Below are 18,467 nucleotides of genomic sequence, written 5' to 3'. Positions count from 1 at the left end.
CCTGACCCTAATGTTTCCTCAGAATTCCTGTCCCCTCTCTTGCTCACTCTTCAGGGAAGTCAGAGTATGGGAATAATCTCAAAATCAGTCAGTTCTTCAAATTGTGACTGACCACAGTACTACTGTTAGATCTGTGACTTGGACCCTCACATCAGGTCAAGATGTGCACTGGGCCAAAGGCTGTGACCATTTGAAGCCTACATGGCCCCTTCCAGGCTATGCTCTCAAGTAGTCAGTTTGCAGAAAACCTTCTCCCAGGGCCCTGACGGGCTTCTCAGCGGGGTCTGTCTTGCCGAGGTTATAGCACCTTAAGCCTGTTTGTCTGGGTGGGGGAAGTGCAGAGCTGTGTGTGTGTGTGCAAGGCCCCTTGAGGTTCAGGATGGAACCCTTGAGGGAACAGAAGACGCTTAGTACCAGTTCCGTCCGTATTGCCCCTTTCCATGTGGAATGTGGTGGAGTTCGAGAATTCTAAAGTCAAACCTGACTGGCCTTCCAGGACATTCTAAAAGGCAGATCAGTCACAAAGGAGAGCGGTACACACTTTTTAAACAATTTGTTAATAAGATTTACAATTTTTGAGAGATTAACTCTGTGCTGGCCCTCTCTGTAACCCTTCCACAGGGCCCTGCAAATGTCTAGGGCAGGCCTGCTGGTGTCAGTGGCTCTTCGGGAGATAAGGGGGCCTGCCTCCATGGAGGGAGCAACTGTGCAAAATTACTGAATAAATACAAATACCGCCATGGGATTTTATCTCTTTCAGGGTGAAAAATATATAAAATGTTAAGAAACTTATTAATAACTCACAAGTATTGATAGAATTTCTAATTCAAACTTGGCAAAACAAAACAAAATAAAAATTCATTCATTCATTCATTCATTCATTCATTCATTCACTATTGAATGTCCACACATGACAGGTAGTGGATTGTTATGGACACAGCTGTACCCCACAAAACTCATGTGTTAAAGTCCTAATCTCTTGAACCTCAGAATGTGCCCATATGTGGAGACAGAGTCGTTAAAGAAGTAACTAAGTTAAAATTAGGTCATTAGGTGGGCCTAATCCCATAGGACCACTGTCCCTCCAAGAAGAGGACATTAGGACATGGTGACACAGAGAGGAACCATGCGAAACTTAGGAAGAAGTAGGCCATCCACAAGCCGAGGGGAGAGGCCACAGAATCCTGCTGACATCTTACTTTCAGACGTCCAGCCTCCAGGATTGTGAGAAGATACATTTGTGTGGCTGAAGCCGCCCAGTCTGTGGGGGTTTGCTACGGCAGCCCTTGGAGACTGCTGGAGCTATCTCACTTCAAGAGTTCACAGTACAGGGGTAAAGAAAGACATGCCAGAGCCAATCATAAAACAAGGTGATTAAGAAGCAGCTCACTTATGCCCCACTCTCCGAGCAGGACGGCAAAACAGTTTGTTTGTACACCACTGGGAAGTCTTCCTTCTGGACCTCCACCTTGAACCGAGTTTCAGCTTCTAGGCCTTAAGCATTTCTCACTCTTGGAGCTGAAAATCTTCTTTTCCCAAGTGCCATGGTCATATAAACCCAGCAGTTCCAAGAATCCACCCACCCCCTATTTTTCAGGTCAGCAAATAATGACTTCATACCTTTGACGACAATCCATTAATAAAAAATGAAAACTGATAAGAGGTTATTAAGAAAAGTATATTGTCCAACTCTAATTGCTCTCTCAGGCTCTAAAAACCACTGACGTGCTCAACCCTTTACCGGGTTCTCTGCACCAACGGCTCCCAAATCCAAGTGTCCATCTCAGGGTGGGGTTCATCGAGTGGGGAAGGGAACATGACTTCCGGGTCAACTTGCCCAGTCTCATAATGAGCAGGTCCCACTCTGACACAGTGCCCTGCAGCCTTGCGTGGAGGGGAAGCACAGTCACCTGACATGCAATAGAACACGCATTCTCTACAAGGGTGATATCATCCCAAGGTGGGTAAAAATCGGTTCTTGGGAAAAAGAGAAAAAAACCTTAGATATTATGATAGTTTGTGGCCTTTCAAGTGGCCACACGACACAAACAGACATACTATATATTCACAGTCTTAAAATGTCACAAGGGAAAGGGAGCTTTAGGAAAAGATAGATATTTCTAGGCAACCTTCTTAGGGAAGCAATAAAAAAAAAGTTTGAGAGATACTTGTATGGACTGGAAGTAAGAAGACCAAGCATGGAAGTAAGAAGAATGATAGCTAACATGTGCTGAGTGCCACATTACACTGAAACTCACAATGCCACGTGCTGGAGCTTTGTACACTCATGTAATTCTCAGGGCAACCCAAGAAGTAACTATCATTATTATACTGCCATTCTAGTGATGCAGATATGGAGGCATTAAGTGTTAAATTTTGTGAAGGTTACACATCTTAGATCTAAAATGGCTGGGATATATGTAGCAGAAAGCTCCTTACCAATATGCCACTTAATCAATATATCTAAAAATACTATGCTCTCATACCCTCACTGACGACACCAATGGCATCCCGGGCGTTAGTGGGTGGGCATTAGTGTCTGCTCAGACAGTCTTCCAGCATCCCTACACCTGCTCTTGACCTTTGAGCTCTATGCCTACCAGGAGTTCCAAACCACACTATGCTAGTTAGGCTTCTGTACTGTAATTATACAATTAGAATAAAGATTTTGTAAATCCATAAAACAGAAGTACAAGAAGGAAGCTACTCATATGAAAACATGGTTGAATAGTTTAGAAAAAAAAGTTTGTTTGTTTTTTTTTTTCTAATGGCAAGTCAGTTAAAGTTGCCAGCGCATCAGGGAAGACAAAAATGGGGACAGCAGAATCTTAAAGATCTGTTACAATTCTACACTCAGATTACTCTCCTAGTGCCTAAATGTTTTAATTCCAATACAAGAAAGGAAACTGGAAATCAGCGCTGGTGCATTTGGGGAAGAAAACAGTATTAATCCAATCAGATGGAACCCTGGGGCCTACATCAAAAGACTGGGGAATTAATGTCCACTTACATGGTTTTGTTTTATTGTGTGTGTATGTTATTATTAAATATTTTTATGATTTCTTAATTAAAATGAAATACCTGCCCCGATTGTGTCCGATATAGAAAACGTGTACACTATGGACATTTTCAAAAGCATACCATCATTCTATCAGCCCTAAAGCCTAGAAAAGCTGTAATTTAGTATTGAGGTAAAAACTTAAGCAAAACTGATAAGCACCATCGGATAGCGACAGCTACCTTTGCCAAAATGAATAATGCTCCTTATTTCCAACCAGAGTTGTGAGTTCTTAAAAGGCAGAATGTAGCTAAAAGAAAACAAAACACTGGGTTCCCTAAATGACCTTTGTCCCCCCCCAATGACCTTTCTTGATGAAAAAAGAAAAGAGAAAAAGAGAGGAAAAAAGGAAGGAAGGGAGGAAGGAAAAGAAGACAATTGAAAGGAAGGTGTAAATTTAATTAAATCTGCTGGAAAGTCTGGGATGTTATTAAAGGAAAAGATGAAAAAGCACACTTCAAGTCTGGCCTACCCAGGCAGTTTGGCCTACCTGAATTATTTATCAAGTGCACTGCAGTGGCTCCAAAATGGCTATGAATTCTTAGTGGTGTTTTTTTGACCTGTGATGATTCTGAACCCGCCATGTCAAATCGTCCTGTCTTCGCTAACCAGCTCTGGCAGCCAGACCGAGGCTGGGAGGGCCACTATGGTCTTCCCATTTGCTCTCCTAATCCCCCTGGCCCACCCCTCTGCACACACACAGCAGGAAAGACTAATTTCTTTCCCATTTTCTAAACCTCTTTGAAGGTATTTCTCTAGCACTGCTCTGAACTGCAGTGATTTAGAGCAATTTAGTTTATCTGCATCTTTTTATTTCTCTGCCATTAGACCAATTTCAAAAACAATTAGAACAAAAGCAAATCCTTCTCAGTTTTAAAAAACAATCCTTAGGCTTATTTGTCTTGCTTCTGATTTTTTTTTTTTCCCCTTTTGGTGGAGTTTTCCAATTCTCTCTCAATTTCTTTATCCACAGCAATTTGTGCAAACAAATGCTGCCCACAGCCACCATTCATCCTGAAAGTGTGACTTACTGTGAATAATAATGTTCAAAAACTCAGGCTTGCTTGTGCAAGGTCAAAAGAAGTCAAAGATACAATCCAAGTCCTTGAAAGTTCACAAGTTGGTTGGGAAATAAAGATGCACATTAGAGAAGATTATCAGGCAACAGAAAAACATGGTGGAAAACAGAGGAAATAAGGTATAACTAAAGGAAGATCTGGGTAAGAGTTTGGAAATGTTGGGGCACCTGGGTGGCTCAGTCATTAAGCGTCTGCCTTTGGCTCAGGGTGTGAGCCCGGCATTCTGGGATCGAGCCCCACATCAGGCTCCTCCGCTGGGAGCCTGCTTCTTCCTGTCCCACTTCCCCTGCTTGTGTTCCCTCTCTCGCTGGCTGTCTCTCTCTCTGTCAAACAAATAAATAAAATCTTAAAAAAAAAAAAAGAAGAAAAAGAAAAAACAGTAAAACAGGGTGGTATTAATTTAGGTAAGGTAGCTTTTGAAGTTCTTGAGTTCACAGAAGTAATATTAATGAGAGCAATAATGTGAGTGTGAACAAAAGTAGGGTGCTTGAACAGTCAAAATGGTCCCGTCCAAAACAGTGGAGGCACTCTCTGTTACCCAGAAATCTGCACAATGTTCATCTCTGACCTTTTCTCCATTCTTAATCCAGGTCTCAATTACCTGCCAAGACCTGACAAAAAGACAAGAGAAGGAAAAATAAAGAGGAAACCCCTCATCTTCTGTCAGAAGTTATTTATCTGGCCATGTCATGTCCTCAAGCAGAGGGCTTCACTCATCAATGAACAATAAGACGGGGTCATTCTTTATATGCTGGCTTTGAGTTTATCAGTTATTCAGTCAATGCCATTATTCTAGAAAGCATTATGACACAAGTCTTTCCCCCCCCCTTAATAATTGATGCCCAGAACCTCAACTTTTGTCTTCCCTAAAGACACAAGCAAAGAGGCCTCCATCTACTGTCTCTGGGGTTTACCTCATTGGAACAGCTGCAGCAGCTACCAAGTGAGAGAAAGCTAAGTGGAGGGCTCTGTACTAAGTGCCGTCAGGGAATTCAGAAATAAATCAGTTCAAGTCCTTGCCTGCACGTTACTTAGGAGAGAAGAAGGCAAAGAAGATGGATAAATGAATAATTGAAGGCAGAAGGTCATAAATGCCATAAATAGAGGCATCAACAAAATTATATCCAGGCTGGTAAGAAAGAGAGATATTTGGGAATATCTGAAGGACTTAGAAAGAAAGGGGCATTTGACACTAGCTTTATTTCCAACTCCCCATCTAGTCGTAAAGAAGAAAATCACCTCAAGACCCCCCTCAAAATAAACCAAAGAACGGAGATGATCATTCATCTGGGGTTATGGCATATATATCTTCCAAATGGTTATTAGTTTCATTTTCAACAGAAATGAAGGCTCTCCACACAGAATTCTCATACATCAAAGGCTATGCCATCCATTTATGACATTGTAGCAACTCGTTTCCTAATAAATAAGTTGACAGATCCATTCCGCTACAGGGCAAATGAAGTCATTGATGTGAAGGTATGGTTCTTAAAGCAAAATTATGCTCACCCTTTCCATTTTACTTCTCATAATAATTGGAGCTTTTACCAAATCACAGTCTTCTGTACTGAATGTAGAGGCCCCTTAAGCTACTCTCACTTTGAAAACTCTAACTTGGCTTTGAACAAATCCTGATGAAGACAAAGAGAGCACAGAATGTAATCAATCCTGATTTCTCCAATTTGTTCTCTGAGCTACAGGGTGCTTTAATGAAATCGGAAGTGCCATCTAGCCTTCCAATAGAGGAGCTGGGCCGGGAGAAGAGCCAGGAGCATACCAGGAATCATTCTGCAGCAGTAACCCCAAATCCAAGGTTGTTATAGCAAGATGGTTACTTTGAGAAACTGGAATAAACGTATCATCATTTCAAACGACAGCTTTGTAGGCTAGGGCAAAGAAAATCAGGTAGGTATATGTATATTTTCGTGTAACAAACATGTAAAATTTTATATGCATTTATAGAGTATGTGTGTGTGTGTATATATGCAAATATATTTATACCCACAAAATATACTTCTCTATCCTTTACTATAAATAAATAAATAAATAAATAAATAAAATTTATTTATGTTAAACATGGGGCCTGATGTGGGGCTCAATCTCACAACCATGAGATCACAACCTGAGCTGAAATCAAGAGTCAGACCCTTATCCAACTGCATCACCCAGGTGCCCCTAGAAGTCAGTATTTAATGATAAATTTTAGATATGGTTAAAAAATTCAAATGTCTACTGTGAAAAGAGGCTTTCCTCCATATAGACCAAGAAGCACTATTTGTCATAGACACTAATGTCTGCTACTTGACTTCTAGGAACAATCATTTGTATAGCCTCATTCATGCCGTGGTGGACTTAAGGACAAGTACATTTCTGAGATACAGGGTAATCTTCCTGCTAGGACTGTCTCTTAGCCACCCACCACTCTGTGGCTTCTCCAATAATAATGATACTTATGAAAGAGATAATATTTACATAGAATTTTCAATTTATAAAGTACTCCCCCACACATCTCATTTGATGGTCCCATCTCTAGAAGACAAGTCTTGGTTGGGCCATTTTATAAATGGCAAAACTGAGGCTCGGGCAGTTACAGGGATTTGTTCAACCTTATCTAGGTAGTGGGTAGCGGAGCTGGGATTTAAACCCAAGTGTTCTCATTCCAAGGTTATGTTCTTTCCTCTGGGGTGGAAAGATCTTCAGGGCTTTTCTCCCCAGGCCATCCATCCACTACAGCTTGCCATTACCCAGCTGTTAGGGCAGCCTGCTGTCTTCCATTACCCAGAGGCCTGCAGTCTCTCTAAGGAATTGGTGATGTTGGGCATAATTTTAGTCTTGGCAGCCTGGCTGTGCTCCAGGACCTCTTTATTAGGATCACGCTGTGTCATTTAAAGTTCAAAGGGGCTTGTAAGCAATGCTGACAAAATGGCTCAACAATGGTCTAGGAGTCCAGGGCAAGTTCAACCCGGCCCTGATGGTCTGGGACTCAGTTTGCTGCCTGCCTTGGGCCACGTTCTGTCAGGTGGTCTCTTTCACATTTTGCTTCCTTTAAAGCTCATCGTGGTCTCCCTTCAGCACATAGGCCTCTGCCCCTGTCTCTTTACTGCCTTTCTGAGCTGTAGCCCCTGCCTGGCCATGCGTGAACCTTCTTTCTGAACTTAACCTGGTTCTCTTCATCCAACCTTCCCCCTCCCTTCTGCCTACCAGAGAACATGGCTTCCATTTGTTTATATGATTCCATGCTGTTTTTAATAAATAAAATGAGAGTAATATCCATCTTTCTGGCTTTATAAAAGGCTAAGTGACACTATTCAACAAACATCTACTAAGCACCTGGCATGGATAAGGCATTAGGCAGCTTGATGTTAAGACAAAGGCTTGACCTCCGACTAGCTCTTCTTTGATGCCAAAGCTGATCAGATCTTCACTATTCCAAAACCTCTGTCCCAATACAAGCTCCCACTTTGCCTTTCTCTTTGCATTTATATAAACTTTATTATCTCTGTATCTTACCCTCTGGTTCCCAAAATCCAGCTTATGTTATTTGAAACTCACTCTAAAAAGTCCACAGTATGACTTCCAAATATAAAATCTAATTGTCTTTCAGTCTTCCTTCCCCTTGACTTCTCTACAAGGATTGCTATTCCTGACCACGTTTGCTTTCCCCAAACTGTCCCCTCCATCAGTTTCTCTGATAACCTGTTAATCTTCTTATTTCCTGGCCACATCTTCTTCCTCCCAACCCCTAAATGTGGACAGTCCTTATAATTCTATCCTCATGAACCTTCTCTTCAATACATGATTAAGTGTATAAAGCTGGATTCCAAATCTTCAACCGAGCTCCAACAGTGATACATCCGAACTGATTTGCAAACCCACAGATATTAGCAGCCATATACATTCATCTGGAACTTCAACCTCTCAAGCTCGACTTCTGACTTCTCCATTTCAACTGACAACATCGACATCCCCTCAGTTGCCCACAGTAGTGGCACCCACTCTTTCTACTTCCTCCTAACTTACCACCCACATGAGTCACTAGTGAGGTCAGCTCTTCCTTTACAACTCCCTCTTCATATATTGGCTGCTACCCCCATAAAGAGCTAAACTACACTTGTCTCATATCTCCTTGTTCCCAGTCTCTCCTTTCCAGCCACTCTCTACTTATGTGAATAGCCTGAGAGTATCATTGTATTGACCCACTCAAAATGTTATTTCCACTGCTTATGAGGATACTATCATTTAGACTTTTTCATAGCTGAATGCAGCCTAGCTTTTATTTGGGTCTTGGACTGAAATCCCAGATTTGCCACTTTCTGGCTGTTTGACCTTGGGGAAGTTACTTAATCTTGCCATGACCTGATTTTCTCACTTGTAAAATACACAGGCTTTCCTTAACTCACTGATGAGAGAGACAAAAGATAGATGAACAAATGATTAAACTGAATGTCCAAGGTGTAATTTAAGAAGCAGGAATTAATTTTGCTGTGAGTGGCATTGTTAGGCATACTTGATAATTCTTCAACATTAATTAACTTTAATTTTGCTAGGCCAATGTGGTACAGAGGGAAACATGTAAACTTTATAGTTAGAGAAACCAGTGTTCAACTCCTGAATATTCTAATGAGTAGCTGCCCTGGTCTTTGTCTTAGTGCTGTCACTGACTAGATGTGTGGCCTTGAGGGGAGTCATTTAATTTCTCTTCTTGAATATTAAAACCATAATAGGAGAAAATTTTTACAATGCCTAAGGTCTCTTTCAGCTTGAAAATCCCATGAGTCCCAGGGATGGAGTGCCACCTGTTGGGTCCAACTGAGAATTAGCTTTGAGATTGAAAGACATTTCTCAGAGCATCTGAATGTTACCATCAGGAGCCAAGCCCCACAATACATAGAGCGAATATAATGTGTTGATGAGGATGACAGACAAGACTTGTTTCCTGAATCTACTTCTAGTGCCTGTGTTCTGATAAGTATGGCTTGTACACTGCAATCTAAAATCACTGGAAAATCTAAGGAAGTTTAGAATTCCAGTAGAATGACTTTACTCAATTAAGAAACATGTTTAATTCAAGGATGAATAAATAGAGTCAGACAGACTTGGATGTCCAGACACTTTCTCTGCCATTAATGAGCGGTGGGCAAACATTTCAGCAAGTCATTTAATTCCTCTAATTCAAAAATTCCTTACAAGGTGGGTATAAAGATTAAACGAGGGTATCTATACAAATTCTTTACTTAGTAAATGGCCTGAATGGACTGAGTGTGCAACAAATGATAATCCTTACTTTCATGATCGGACGTAAGCTGTTCTACATGAACTAGTGTAAAAGAGTTTCAAGGAAACAACTACAGTGAAATAGTAACAAGTAGGGAGCTACCACCACGAGTCTAAAACAGAGGAGATCAAAGGTTTCTTTCCCAACTGCAGAAATTATATTTAGACTGTAAATAAGTCAATTTTGTTGGCGTAAAAATGCCACCAGAGCATATCCTCTCTGCGATCCCATGCAGCTGTAACCCTCTATCAGTATATAATCTGAAGCCACACATCTGACTGTATAATTCGCCGGTATCTGTAGATTTCTGCAGAAGCAGAAGCTAGTGAACTGTAGAGAAAGGTGGCGTCTCCGTGAATCTGTGAGCAGACGGGACTTCTCACGAGTTGTTTAAGCCCTGAAAACTCTTCAAAACTGACTGCATTTTATTTCCAGTATTAAGTTTAAACTATGGCAATAGAAGAGTTTAAGAAAAAAATAACTTCACAGACTTTTGTTAATTTAGCTGGGAACGGCAGTCAGTAAAATCTAGCAGAACAAATAAAGGAAACAAACTCAGTAATGACACCACCATGATGTGTTTCTTCCTGAAGAAAGCAAATATCTCCAAGTGGCTCATCTCATTTACTCACATATTTCTCTTGGTTAATAAGAGAATATGTACTGAGTACTATATACATAAATGTAGTTCATGCCTAAATAGCTAACACTTCTCTTCATCTTTCTTTCACGGCCTAAACGCATTCTCTCTCATTTTCCAGCTCCTTGAACTACATTTTTCCTTATTATATTTTAATTGACTTTTCATATTAAATTTTGCTTGAAAGGATGATTTGAGTTCAAAAGCACCAAAGGAGTCATACCTTTTGAGCAAAGCCTTATGTCATATTTAATTTGATCCAAACTTCGATAGCAAATTCTGGTTTTCCTCTTTATTTTTTCATATTAACACAATAAAATATAATAAAGGCACAGCTGAAAATAATAGAGAGGGAGGAAATAGATTCTGTCATTCACTCAGATTTCACCTTGACTTTTGCTATCATGAAACTCTATCATTTTTAAATGTTTGCTTGCTTTCTTAGAATCAAATCGTTAAAGCCATATGCTATCTCCCAGCTCAGCATTCTCATTACCATTTAAAGTGTGCTTAAAATCAATTGAAAGTCAACACATCACATAACAAGCAAGGCACCACTAGTATGTTCTGATCTGTGCAGTTGCATGGTAACTGCTCGCCTATGAAATTTCCAAATTCTCCTAGGTACCATGGTGATACACAGAAAGAGTTTAAATACTGAAAATGCTAAAAAAGAAAAAAAAAAAGAAAAAAGAAAAAAGAAAAAAAAAGTCTTTCAAAAGATGATGGGTTCAGTTACTTCAAAATTTTTAAGTCTGAAATTCTTTTATTTATTTGTGCACTGGAAAAATCCAAAAAATAAATTCTCACATGGAAGTCCTTTTTCCATATTAAAAAAAAGGAAAGAAAAGGAAGAAGAGGTTATTTCAAAAAAAAGCCTGTCTTGTGTTTGTGTCTAATCTTCTGTCCCTGACTCTACAAGGCAGAGGCAGGACAAATAGCAGACGTGCTACAGCATCTCAAAAAGAAGAAAACAAAAACAAACTACATGAAAAGGGTGTGTCCAACTGTTTTACAATTCACAGAAATGCCTGATTCACTTTCACTTTCTTGTGAAGATGAGGGCTGATGGTTCTTTAAGTGGCCCCACCTCAATCCCTGTGGACAGGTTCTCCATCACTCTCCAGATCTGGAAGAGGAGCCAGCACCTGAAAACAAACCAGGGCAGGACTGTGGAGGAGCCCTTTCCTGGCCCCTGGGGGAGACGCCGCCTCCCTGACCTGGGCAGGGGGAGATGGTTTGTGTGCTGGATGTCAGTATTTTAAAAGGTCCTTCCTGGAGCGTCAAAATATGAACTGTAATTTCCTGAGAGATACAGGCCTAAAGCCTGTCTGAGGATGAGTGAAAATGAGCCCAATCCCACCTGCAGAATTCTTAAAGGCCCCCAAGCCCGCCCTTAGGGGACTTGTGGAAGTTGACTCTATGCAACAGACCAAGCAAGGAACACGCTCCCCTCTTGCCAGTCAACTGAACCCCTCTGAACCTTCTTCATGGCACTGAGAGAACCTATATGTAAAGACAGGGAAATACAGTGAATGAGAAATGGCCTAGTTTTCCTGCCGGGCTTGTTATTTGATATTAAGAAGTTATCCCCCTATAGAAATAGCTATGGGTTTCATTTCCAGGACCTCCTGTATTAGGGCTTCAAAGAAAATTCTGAATATTAATCCTATTGATGCTCTTTGAACATGGTAGGCACTTATACCTTGGATGAAAGAGGGACATTAATTCCTAAGCTCTTTTCATATAGACTTCAAAGGGTTCTTTCTTCTGTATCTTTGAAATCCATGATTTCTCGTAGCTGTGTGCATATACACAAACATAAAATAAAGAAGCATACATATGTGTACTCAGAATGTGTACCGACGACTGAGCAGGTTCTTAATGCCAAGCGCACCTTCTCAGTCATTGTTTTACATCCTACCACTAATCCTCACAGATCACTAGTAGGTCATTATGACTAACCCAGTTTTGAGATTCAAAACAACAACAACACTTAATTTAAGTGAAGTAATGTGCTCAAATTCACACAGATGATAACCATCAGCTGTCAGCTCTTGAATCCAGGATTATGCAACTCCCAAAACCCAGGGTCGTTCTGACATATCACACACATCTCCTACTAACAGCGTGGGTGTGTATGGAACTATTTAAAAAAAAAAAAAAAACAAAGCAAAAACAAAAACAAAAAAAACTTCAGTTTTTTCAGGATTACGTGAAATGTAAATAAGAGGGCAGCTTAGAATCAAACGTACCAAAATATAAAAACCTCATGTATGTTCCTCAAATGGAAATGACAGAGACTGGGGCAACTATAAAGGCGGAACTTCTTTCAGAGCCCAGGGAGCAAATTCCCAACTGTTAATTGAGTGCCTACCAGAGTAAGAGGGATTGAGGGTGTGTGATGAAGGGCTGAGGGGGTGCATTTTATTTTATTTTTTCAAGATTCACTTCTTTATTTGGGAGCCAGTGTGCATGTGCGAGCCAGGGTAGGGGTGGGGTAGGAGGGGGTGGTGCAGAGGGAGAGGGGAAGAGAGAATCCTCAAGCAGACTCCCCGCTGAGCATGGAGCCCAACACGTACTCCATCCCAGGACCCACCCTGAGATCATGACCTGAGCCAAAACCGAGTCAGAGGTGGACACTTAACCAACTGAGCCACCCAGGAGTCCTGGAGTGTGTGCATTTTCAACAGGACATCTGAGCTGAGACTCGCGGGTGGGAGGGAACTCGGCACAGGGATACCAGGGGAAGCAGTTCAAAGAAGCCCCACTCAGGCACACATCATACTCAAAAGACACACATGCACATACATTCCACATACAAGCCAAATCCCCAGTGTTAGTTATCATGGCCTACTCCCAGCCCCGAAGCAAACTTACAATACAAGTGGGACCTGAGCAAACCCTTGCCACCATCCAGAGTCACTAAGTCTCGAACTGCATTTCTAATTTTCTGCTAACAGGTCACTTCCTTTTGCAGACTTGCAACTTTCCTTAGGGTCAAGCCTCTGCCTCTTGACATACATAGGATGTGTCTGTGGAATTTCTTCTCTTATTATTTCTTTGCTGTCTCTACGGGTCAGATGGATTGTTCCCAACTGGCCTCTCCTTTTTGCAGACACCATTCCTGGGCTTATTCTTGTTCTAAATTAGAAGCCAACATCATCCCAATTTAAGGGCTCTTTAGTATTAGAAGACCCTTTCTAATCAAGATAAATTTTTATTTTAGAGTGTATTCTTAGGGTGCCTGGGTGGCTCAGTCAGTTAAGCCTTCAGCTCAGGTCATGATCTCAGGGCCTGGGATCGAGCTCCACCTTGGGCTCCCTGCTCAGTGGGGAGTCTGCTTCTCCTTCTGCCCCTCCCCTTGCTTATGCTCCCTCCCTCTCTCTCTCAAACAAATAAAATCTTTAAAAAAAATTTTTAAAAATAAAGTGTATTCTTATTTGTTGGGGATCCAACCAAAGGAAGCCATGCTAACAGCTATCAGAAAGTGGAGCCGGTGTTTGGGGCAGGGCATTCAGCCTTATGTGTCATGTTCTCAACCATAGGAAGGGGTTCATCTTGGTTACATCAAGACAGAACTTAGTCTACGTTTCACGTGGCTGCTGGATTACATGGGTCCATCAACTGCAATATGAATTTTCTTGACAAAGTAGATCAAGAAACTTGAGTCTAGAGTCTATTCTCAGAAGACCACAATTTGAGTGGATTTAAAATCTCATTACTGTTGAAAATATAAATTGTAGCTAATTGTTTTAGGTAAAAAATAATTATGGTCATTCACCTACTATCAGTTAAAGCTTTAATCACTTGTTTGTTTCATATAATTTAAATAATTTTTAAATATTATATACTCCATATTGACTAATATTGTTTTTAGATAACTTTGGAAACAAATTATTAAGAAATACTTGTGATCTGAATAGTCTAAATAATCAGAGAAATGATGGGATCTCCAGGATATAAGGTGAATAAGGATGATATATAAAATATAATTGTTAAAAATCAGATGCGGAGTACCTTTAATGCTCAGATTCAGGTATAAAATTAACTTAGTTTCAGGGGCACCTGGGTGGCACAGCGGTTAAGCGTCTGCCTTCGGCTCAGGGCGTGATCCCGGCGTTGTGGGATCGAGCCCCACATCAGGCTCTTCTGCTGTGAGCCTGCTTCTTCCTCTCCCACTCCCCCTGCTTGTGTTCCCTCTCTCGCTGGCTGTCTCTATCTCTGTCAAATAAATAAATAAAATCTTTAAAAAAAAATTAACTTAGTTTCAGGAAAAATAAAAATAAAAAAGGTAACTAAGAGCCATGTAAATAATGCTGAATAACCAAAAGAAATAGTTGAAGGTGGGCAATTATGTAAGGAGCCCAAAATCTATAAAGCATTATTGATTAGTTCCCAGGTAGATTATAAACATTCAGCAATATCCCTTCAGTATTTCCAATCCCCAGAAAGTACAAGACATATTTAAAGATCTGCTGGAACCTACTGTTTTTGGCTCAACATGTTTCAATCTTATCAAATCAATAGGGCTCCAATTGTATTTAAAAACAAAATCAGGGGCGCCTGGGTGGCACAGTGGTTAAGCGTCTGCCTTCGGCTCAGGGCGTGATCCCGGCGTTATGGGATCGAGCCCCACATCAGGCTCCTCTGCTATGAGCCTGCTTATTCCTCTCCCAGTCCCCCTGCTTGTGCTCCCTCTCTCGCTGGCTGTCTCTATCTCTGTCAAATAAACAAATAAAATCTTTAAAAAAAATAAAAAATAAAAAAATAAAAACAAAATCATATGAAAGGTTTAGTAAACCTTAAATTAATCTACCAGCTATGCAGCCAGGAGATGAGGTACAGAAACAGAGTTTGAATACCATGAGGAAGAGGCAGCTGTTAGCTTCACGGAATTTCAAAAGCAACATAGAGTAGAGCTGCACAGGCATTACCAAAAAAAAAAAAAAAAAGAAGAAGTTTCAAGAAAAGTCTAAAAACTCATTAGTTAACCATTTGAAAGCTATGCTCAAATAAATGATAACTTGATCTAGATGTTTTATATAGACATCTAATCGAATTATCTTTTCCTCCTATCTTCTGAAGTTAACATCAATGTTCTTCACAAATCACAGTATAAGCCAGTGGCGGTTGCATAGCAGCCCAGGAAAAGAAAATATTACCCACATCATCCAGATGTAAACCGACCTGTAATATATATAGTAGATGAAGACATATTTTGCGTATTTTCCAACCACTGATTTGAAAATGTTATGCAAAATATTTATGTAATTTAAAAATATTATGGATTGACTGCAAAGAAAGCCCTGAGCTCAGGGAACTGGCTAAGCAGCATATTCTCCAAGTCCAGAACCCCACGTGCACTCTGCGTGGCATCCTGCATGAACAGGTGCAGAATTCATGTGGTTGGTTTTTGACTGAGCAAGTAATGCCAATACTTCCTTAGACATACCAGACCCCATTTATTCTTAGTTGACACACTTTTATCACCGAAGGGGAAATGGTGTACCAATTCTTCTTACCTCTTAAAGATGGAAGGAAGGGTGGAGGTCACTATATACTGTGTGTCCCACAGTTTGCAGCTCACCTGCTACCTGATGGGGAGAGAAAGCGGGGATGTGGCCCCTGGGATGATGTAAAAGGCAGAACAAAAGTGGAGCTGCCTCCTTCCTTCTCTACAGTCATTTCCTTTTTCTATTTTTTCTTCCATCGTCACAAGGTATATTGATTAACATTAAGAAATAAGAAAGCCATCTTTATCCTATCACGTGTTTTCTTTTAAAAAAAATCGTATAAAAGAGTTTTGTTTTCTTCCTGTCCCATCTATTTTAATGGCCCATTTCAGGCAGGGTGAAATCAACTACTATGTAGACAAATATTTAATTTGACACTTAAAAAATCAATTTGTAATTTACTTTGTTATTTCAATTTAGTGGAGTGAGTCATTCATTTCTTGACTGTTATATGTGTTTAAAACAACAAGATAAATGTATATTAAATTTATATTGCATTCTATGTAAGCATAATGTCCCTTTATTCCTCACATCCATAAGAGTCAGGGCTTAGCTCAAGAAATATTTATTAAGCAATAAAAATGCTATATATTTAGGAGACAAAACTGAATCTCATTTATAAATTAGGTACTCCTATACAGCTGCCACTCAATAAATCAAAAGCAATTAAGAAGAACCATTTAGTCACCTACTAACCTAGGTATATAAAGATTTGTTTTATTCTCAGCTATTTTATATGCTAATTGACAAGAACAATTTGATGGGTTTTGCAGGCTGAAGGAGATGGGATTTCTGGTCACCTAAGCATTCAACTAAGTTACGTTTCGAGTGCTAACAAGCAGCTGTTCCATAACCTACCAAGCAACAGGCAGGGCTGTGGGTCCCTCCCCTGCCTGTGCATCTTCTGATTCTCAGAGTTCAGACTCTTTTGCACGGCAGACTCTCTGTGGAGAACGAACTCCCACAAGACAATGCACTTCAAACACACTTACACCGGAAGAGGGCAAGATATGTCCTCAGCTTCTGTGAAATAAACAGATGACACATGCAACGAGACAACACCGATGTGTGCTTTCATTCCATTTTTTCAAAATGATATTTGTCCAAATCCTCAGTGATCATAAAGCCTGAAAAATTGTCTAATCCTGAGAAAACTGAATGCAAGCTGAGGATAGCTTGGGAGAGCCACGTGTCACTACCTCCTGGCTTTCTTCGACTTTATATATCGATGGCAGACAAATGGACCACTTCATCTTGAAAATCAATTCCACTCAATAATTATTTGTCTTTCAAAAATTACATTTAGTTTTCAATAAATTGGATGCCTCATAATTCTTTTCAAAGTGTTTTACACTTAACATCGCACCGCTCTCCAAAGTCAAAGGTAAGAGGCATTATGATAGAAGGAAGGTTCTCATTTCTGTCAAAACAATAACAAAAAAGGAGGAAACATGGATGATTCAGTGACTTGCTCAAGGCCACTCAGCAATTCATAGGAAACAGTGATTAGAAGTCTACTCCACAAACACATGATTACTACATAACCCAAGTGCATACTGAGCAAGGCAAGTGAGATGAAATGCTCACATATGTTTCTTCATGCATGCTGCTCTGCGTGTGCTATTGTCTTCAGGATGTGTAGACCCCTACACCTTTTTTAACTGACTCCACCCAAAGAGTTTAGGAAGGTGTTTATCACCGCACTTAGCCCATCATTGAGATGAATAAGCAGACACAGTGACCACTTACTAAGGACCGAAACTCTAAGTTCAGAAGAAAAGAAAGGGCAGGGAAGAGAAAGAGGCAGGAAGAGCTAAGAGCTGTAGCTATGTGCTACATGAACAGAGAGAAGCAATACAATGGAGGAGCTAAGAGGCAGGGAATTAACCCAAGACATTCCCAAGCTCTGCCACATAACCAGTGTAGTGGTTCTCAACAGGGGCCATTTTGCCCCTCTCCCCTGGAGGATATTTGACAATGTTGGAGACATTTTCAATAGTCATGACTGGGAATACTACTGGCATTTGTTGGGTAGGGTCCATGGATGCTGCTCTATCTCCCGCAGAATGCAGCACTGCACCCCACAACAAAGAGCTCTTCAGTTCAAACTGTCAATTGCAATGCTGTGAAGAAACCCTGAACTAGTCATAGGACACTGAACAAGTCAGTGACCTTCTGGAAACCCAGGTCTCCTGATCTGCGTAAAGATAATAGTAATGCAACAGAACCTATCTTGAAAGGTGGGTGAAGATATTGTAAGACATAATCCAAGGAAAGCACTTCATCCAATTACTGGAAGGCTGATTGGACTGGAAGTATTTTTTTCATTAATTTGTATTAATAACAGTGTTTGTGTCTTTCATAACAACGCATGAAGACAGAAAACATAAGCGGCCACAAAAGGATTCACTCATTTCAAGTTGTAATAGTACTACAAAATAAAATTCAGTATTCAAATAGTCAAATTTGGTTCATTCCACAATATTTTAATCTAACCCCATCACCAAAAAATAAAAAAGGAAGCTAAAATAAAAGCAGTCCCCTAGGACGTTTCCTCATCATTCACCATGCAAGGGTTCCAGAGATCTCACTAAAAGGACAATGAAGGCAATATAGCCTTGTGGGTAGTGTTTAATCAGAAAAAAATTATGCTATGCTAAAAGGGATATTAAGAATTATTATCATTTTAATTTCATCTTTGAAATATGAGCTCTTCTTCCAAGGATGAGTTTTTGTTTCAGGTCTTAAAGTGTTTTGATTTCATTCTTTTGAACTGTCAACTGTGACCACATCTAAAGAAACAGCTTGCATTTGTCTGCTGACCCCGTGGTAGGGTTTGAGTAACAGCAAACTCTTCACTTAAAAAAAAAAAAAAATTCCAGTCAAGTCCTTTAATTTG

At 40.3% G+C, this 18,467-nt stretch overlaps 1 protein-coding gene across 4 annotated transcripts in view; it reads right to left on the bottom strand.

Moving 5' to 3' along the window:
* Positions 1–18,467, bottom strand: part of FLRT2 (fibronectin leucine rich transmembrane protein 2) — a 97,420-nt gene that overhangs the window by 21,912 nt on the left and 57,041 nt on the right. The window contains exon 1 of one of the 4 annotated variants that reach the window (XM_034642278.1): positions 16,427–17,746. The exons of the other annotated variants lie outside the window; for them this stretch is intronic. The gene's annotated coding sequence lies outside the window, so the exon portion shown is untranslated. Of the gene's footprint in view, positions 1–16,426; positions 17,747–18,467 lie in introns of those variants that run through there. 4 annotated transcript variants of the gene reach the window in all.

Source organism: Ailuropoda melanoleuca, chromosome 14, assembly GCF_002007445.2.
Source record: "Ailuropoda melanoleuca isolate Jingjing chromosome 14, ASM200744v2, whole genome shotgun sequence".
NCBI classification, from domain to species: Eukaryota; Metazoa; Chordata; class Mammalia; order Carnivora; family Ursidae; genus Ailuropoda; species Ailuropoda melanoleuca.
Note: the sequence above shows the minus strand (reverse complement) of the source record. Positions and strands in the feature narration are given on the sequence as shown.